This window comes from Paralichthys olivaceus, chromosome 3 (assembly GCF_024713975.1).
Source record: "Paralichthys olivaceus isolate ysfri-2021 chromosome 3, ASM2471397v2, whole genome shotgun sequence".
In the NCBI taxonomy this organism is placed as follows: Eukaryota; Metazoa; Chordata; class Actinopteri; order Pleuronectiformes; family Paralichthyidae; genus Paralichthys; species Paralichthys olivaceus.
The window spans coordinates 3,297,836-3,303,985 of record NC_091095.1 but is presented as its reverse complement, the minus strand read 5'-3'; positions in this window follow the sequence as shown (position 1 = coordinate 3,303,985).

Here is a 6,150-nt window from a genome sequence, read left to right as displayed (position 1 = left end):
TGTAGGCAAAGAGAAAATGACAAATAAATCTGATCGGGTCCCTGATACCTCAGTTTGTCCCCATGAGAGCGGAGCAGCTCGGGACAAAAACTCCGACAACAGGCTGTGAGAGAAAGTTATTTGATGTTACGGCAAACCTTTTATAAGCCATCTTTACTTCCGTGGTCGAGAGTTTCCCATTAGAACAGAAAGTAGGTCAAGACGCTCGAGAAATGTCCTTTTATCGGTATCAAAAGATCCACAGCAGTTTTGGAACCAGATTTAGAAACTACTCCTATGAGCACAATACCTGTATCAAATGGAATTAATCAAAAGAGATGCTCTCAAGTGCTCAAGCACACTTTTTCAGTTTGTGTGTTATTTCAGGTGATATTTTCAAGCATGCGAAAAAAAACACATATGCTGCTCAAAGCTAGCAAAGGTTTAAAGCTCAGCGGAGTGAATTCTACCGATCACCATATCCCCTAAACATGTGTTGAGATCACAGACACATGCTCATTTACTGCAAACTGCTTACGATTTCAGTTTTTGGATATTAGTACTTTTGAGGTGCGTCCTGCGTCCACCCTCTTGATTGAATCCCAAAAGTGAATGACTCAATTAAATGGGTTCAGGGTTCAGCTGAGAGACAAACTCCCCGGAGGTGGGCTGATAATGTGAGTTACAACCAAATTTAGTTGTTATGGAGGTGAGCTGAATCAAACATAATCAACTACTCCTTCTATCATCGCTCTGACTACTGAGGAACAAGCACTAGCACCATTCATCCTCTCATGAACCTGCATGAACTTGATGTCTGAGGCCAGCTCCAGCCTCAGGCCCGTGAACCAGGACCCGTGCAGCCATAGACTGAATCTAGTACCGCACAGTGCCCCCTCCCTTGCAAAAAACAGCTCGGGGTAGAAATCGCCATCCGTGCAAACTGTCTGGAAAGTTGACGATCAATCAGTTAAGTCTGTGTCTTTTTTCTAACGTGGATATGCTCACAGAGAAATTAGGTCAAAAGTTACAGGCTACGTCTTTTACACTTTCCTGCTGGCGCACAGGCTGTGACATTTCAAATTGTGCTGTTTAATTCCATTTGGTCGTTAGGTAAACTAATGACCGCAATCTAATTCCGAAGCGTCACAAACTACATCCTCCAAATTGATCGTAAAGTGGAAAACACACTTCTCTAACACATTTCCAAAAAAGCTGAACCTCATAACCCTCATAAAAATTGCTTATCATCTAGTTTTTATTATAGTTTAAAGTGGGTCAATCTTTAGTAGAGAGAAATAGCTTGAAGTCTCGTAGTTCACTCCGTCTTCCCACTGAGTCAGAATCTGAGTCAGGCTTCTGTTGAGCAGACGGTTTCAAACAGTGTGAGCATCTTGCTCATTGTGTTTCTATTGATGATGAACACACAAACTAAAAAGATTTAGTGCTGAGGACAATTCAGCTCCTCGCGTGCTCCAGCGTGAAGAACATGCGCTCCTTTGTTTCCACACGAGGCTTTAACCATCTGTTAAATTTGCTCTTCTGTTGCGATGCCGCTTGCAAATCACTTGCACGATCCAGAGCGTGCACATTAGGCTCCAGAACAAATCCGTCGAGCAGCTGTTCAGATGACACACAAGTTAGCAGAGCAGGTCTAGTGTGTGAACTTCCAGGGTGCTGCTGATGCATGCGTGCACCGTCACTGTGGAGTCGATAAAAACTAAATGGAGACAAAACTTCCCTGCAGCCTGGTTGTGACTCTATGCCTGGAGTGAAGCCGCAGAGTTTCCTGTCCACTTGTTTGTTTGTGTACATGTCAGAGGAGAAGGTGGTGAAATAGAAGAAGAGGTATGAAATCCTCGCCGCAGGCCGAGGCCACAGGAAGTGGCTCTAATGGTTCTCGGCAAAACGTCGACTTGTTTGTTTTCCTTCTTTGTTTTGGGTTTTTTTCTGAACGTCCTTCGGTGAGTGGTGACTCAGTGCAGAGTTTAAATGAATGAGTGGAAACATTAAACGAGAAGGATGAATTGCTGGGAAATGTTTGTCATTGGATTTGCCCGTGATAAGAAATAGATGTTGATTTACCTCATTTTGGCTCAGATGTGAATTATTGTGTGATCTAATACTGGATATTCCCCAGTTTGATTTAAGTGAATTTAATGTTGGTCAGTATCTAACATATTACGTACATAATTTGATTTCACAGCATTATATCAATCAGGAATAACTTGATTTTACTCTTTGTAGAAAATAAAAATGATCTGCTGATGTTAACGACCTTGAACATTACAAGTATACGGATCATTCTCCAATCATTACCCATCATCAATTTCATGAAAATTTATAAATATTTTATTAATGTTTCATGGTATTTTAGTTTTTGCAACTTGTAGTCTCACTTTAAGCAATCCCACAATTTATCACTTGTTGTTTTTATCATGGATATTAATATATATTTTTAAGACAGGTCTTTTAAACTGTTCTATTACATCTTTTTCTCCGTTTAAGGCAAGTGGGCCATTATGGGGCCAAACTAACTATTACTTTAAACTAGAGGAGAGCTCATACCTCCACCAAGGACCAGCAGTCCTCTTATGAAACAACATTTAAATTCCCCTGAACTGGATTTTTAAATATGAGACATTTTCGAAAAAGGTTGAAAAACACCCTAATGTGAATTAACAGAGTCCTGGATCTGCCCCTTTGATCCGGATCATCACCAAAATGTCTTTTCTAATCCGTCCAGTGGTTTTTGTGTAATCACGTAATGTTACTGCTGCAGCTCTTTAAATGAGGCCGATGAAAGTCAAAGACGGATCGGGATGCCAGATATTTACATATCTTCGATTCGTGCAGATACGCTTTAATCCCAACTTGAACAAAAAGTTCTGGACTTTGGACAGTTGTGACACGGTCTCTGAGGGGACGCGTCTCGCTGTGTGTGTCGGAGCCTCAGGTTGCTCATCTCTCTGACTGTCCTCTGGGGAGCGGGGGAGCAGGCTGCTCCGGGGCAGGACCAGATGCTCACTGTGGCTGTTAAACATTAACCACTGGAGTGTACTCCCACTTCAACACTGTGACTATAACTCGTCCCAGGGGACGGTTTCCACAAAGGATCAGCCGAGCCTGGAGTACGCAAACTGCTCTGAGATTCAAAGTGATAATCTGTGGCTTTAATTCTCTCTGTCTTGTTTTTTTTACTATTTAATCATTTTAAGATCAGGACTCTGTCTTCTTCTTTTGATTTCATGTCTGTGGAACTAAAGCTGCAGAATTTCAATCAATTACAAAATATCCAGAAATATCTTTGAAAACAAACAAAGTTTTGAATGTTAAGACGCAGTTTGTGCAGTTTAATCTGCCGAAGTCCTGTTTTGACTGAAATCAAAAAGTGCACAGACTGTGTGGTGATAAACAAGGGTTTGCTTTAAAGGTGAGGAGGTAATTTAAACAATTAGTCAGTAGTAGTGCGGAGCTAAATGTCCGACAAAGGAATGGAAATAGAACTTGCATTATCAACCTTGTCAATTTTACGTTAAAGTTAACAACAAAAAAAACTTTCATTTTACTAGAGTACTTTAGTATCAGTAGATAAAAATATGTGATTTCAATTAATAATAATAATAAGTTTACTTTGTGTATTTTATGAACAATGTAGAAATTAAAGTAGATAACTCACGTCGTATGGTTGTGGCTGCTTTGACATAATGTCATTGAAGTTGATGTATGTTCTGAAACCAGGGTGTTCAATGCTGTTGGATATTAATCACGTTAACAATGTAGCTGCTCTGCATTTTAATGTCATTATACAGGCTGACTACAACTTTTTTAACATGTTCAACGTCCCTGCAAACGTCGAGTTTAAAATCCTACAGCATCAGTCGTAGAAAACACGTTTCCGTTTCCTCTCTTCTTCTCTCTATGACCTACATGTCGCTGCCTCTTCTTTTTAACATTTTTTTTGTGTGTATTCAGTTTTACATTTAAGAACCGTATTTGACGAAGCGCCCCACAAACCCTCGCGAAAGCATTTTATTTTTCAAACATCAGTCGACAAGCACAAACTTTGATTTGATCTTATGGGATAATGAATAACATGTATAATCTGTTTATAGAGATCAGCGAGTTCAGTCTCTAAAGTCAGTAATGGACGTCTCTCTGGTTTAAATTGTGAGAAGAAGCCCCTTAGTTCCATTATTCATTTTACAGTGCTGAGCTATAAACTAGAACGAAGTATACTTTCATAGAAAGAATATCAACAGGGCTGTTAAAAGCTGTATCTGTGTGAGTATCTGACGGAGCAGACGAGGTCAAACAGATTCCACGGCCACGAATTCGATGGTAAACGGGTGGGTGGTCCTTTACCAGTAGAACGTGCCCCGGAGAAATCCGGGATAATCATTAACTCCACCCTGGATGGCTTTGTTTTTTTTATTTTTATCCTGCGGTTCTCCAGCGCTGCGGTTGTGAAACATCCAGACAACAAGAGGACTGATATCTGATTCTCGTCAACATCTCACACACACACACACAGCTCTAATGTACCCGCTGCCGTGGAGATCATAACAAACATTCAGTTCTGTCAATATGAGGGAATGGCAGGTAATGTTATTCACAGAGATTAAAAATAATAACCTGCGCTGTACTCAATGAAGGTTTACAGAGTCAGGGTACAACATACAAAGAGATGCATAGAGGTATGAACATTATACCTATAGAGGCTGCTCTTTACATTCTGACCACAATGACAAACTGTATTATATTAAAACAAAAGACACAATATCAAGAAAATGTATTTTTCTCCTTGTCTCTCATTAAACAATATATAAGTTTCAGTTCTTATATTTGTACAGTTTGTATTTTATGTAAACTACCATGATCTGTTATTTAAGTAAAAATATAATGTATTTACTTACACAACAGCAGTATTCTGCGTATTTGCTTATTTAGCTGTTGTTGTATTAAAGTATTTCTAAATAACGCACGATTCATTTGTCAATACATTCATCTTTTGAGTATGTAATGAGTGAGAAGACCAATCAAAATCCTCTACGAGCCCAGGTAAAGCTTATTTGTGGGCAGTTGACCATCACATTTACATCTTTCATCATCAGCGTCATGTGAGACCGTGTCCGATATGATTATCCTGTTCTGTTTTTTGGTTCTTGAAAAGCCGACAGTCTTAATTTGTTTTGTTGTTTTTCCCGTCTGTGTGAACAGGAGGAGAAATCAACTGTCCTCCGCATCCTCGCCACGATCCATAGTCATGGCAGCGCTGCACTGTGGGTATTGTGTTTACTATTGATTACGAGAGCGGAGGGATCCAGAGCGATACTGAAGAGCAGCCGAGGAGGGAGGGAAACAGACGGAGCAGATATGATCGCTACAGTATTCATGCTCGTTTCTGTCAATGAAAAATCTCATGAATCTTATCTTTTGCTTTGATTTCATTGGAGAGGAGGAGGTTGAGTTTTCAGGCTCGACAGCTGCATTGTGGCCAAGACGAAAATAAAACCTCTTTGCGGAAATCCGAGGTTTACACAGGAGCGGACGAGGCCCTTTGACTGTTTGTAAAGTCGTGCATGTGTTTGCCTTCCAGCCAAATGAACATTGTATGTGAAAAGCCGTGTATTTACAGCTGCAGAGCGGTGACAACCCATCTCATTTAAAACACAGCAGCACCTACTCATGCTCTACTCACTCATGCAGACCTGCGTTACTGTCATTTGCACTTTCACAAACGTCGTTCTACGATGAGTCGACGCTGGATGTGGAGTCACCTCCACAGAGAGTGTGCGTTTGTCTTCTGCTGGCCCAGATAGATGATGAAGGACAGGGGGGGGGGGATGTGGGACAGCTTGAGTGACTCACACGTCGACAACAGCTGCAAAATCAATGGATGTGAAGTTCTAGAAATGATCTGCCGTTTGCGAAGCGATCAAATTATTCTATTATTCCCCTTCCATCGTTTTGTTCTAATTATATTTTGAAATAACAGCGTTGACTCACCGCAGATTGAGGATTTTTTTTTGTGTGTGTGTCTGGTTTTATTGCTGTTATAAAATCGAAAAATGGAATCAAGGTTAATCCGCCTGTCTAATCGGTGGATGAATGCATTTTCATGGCTCTAATACGCTTTTGGTATTATAGCAGCAAAGTCATGCAGTGCAC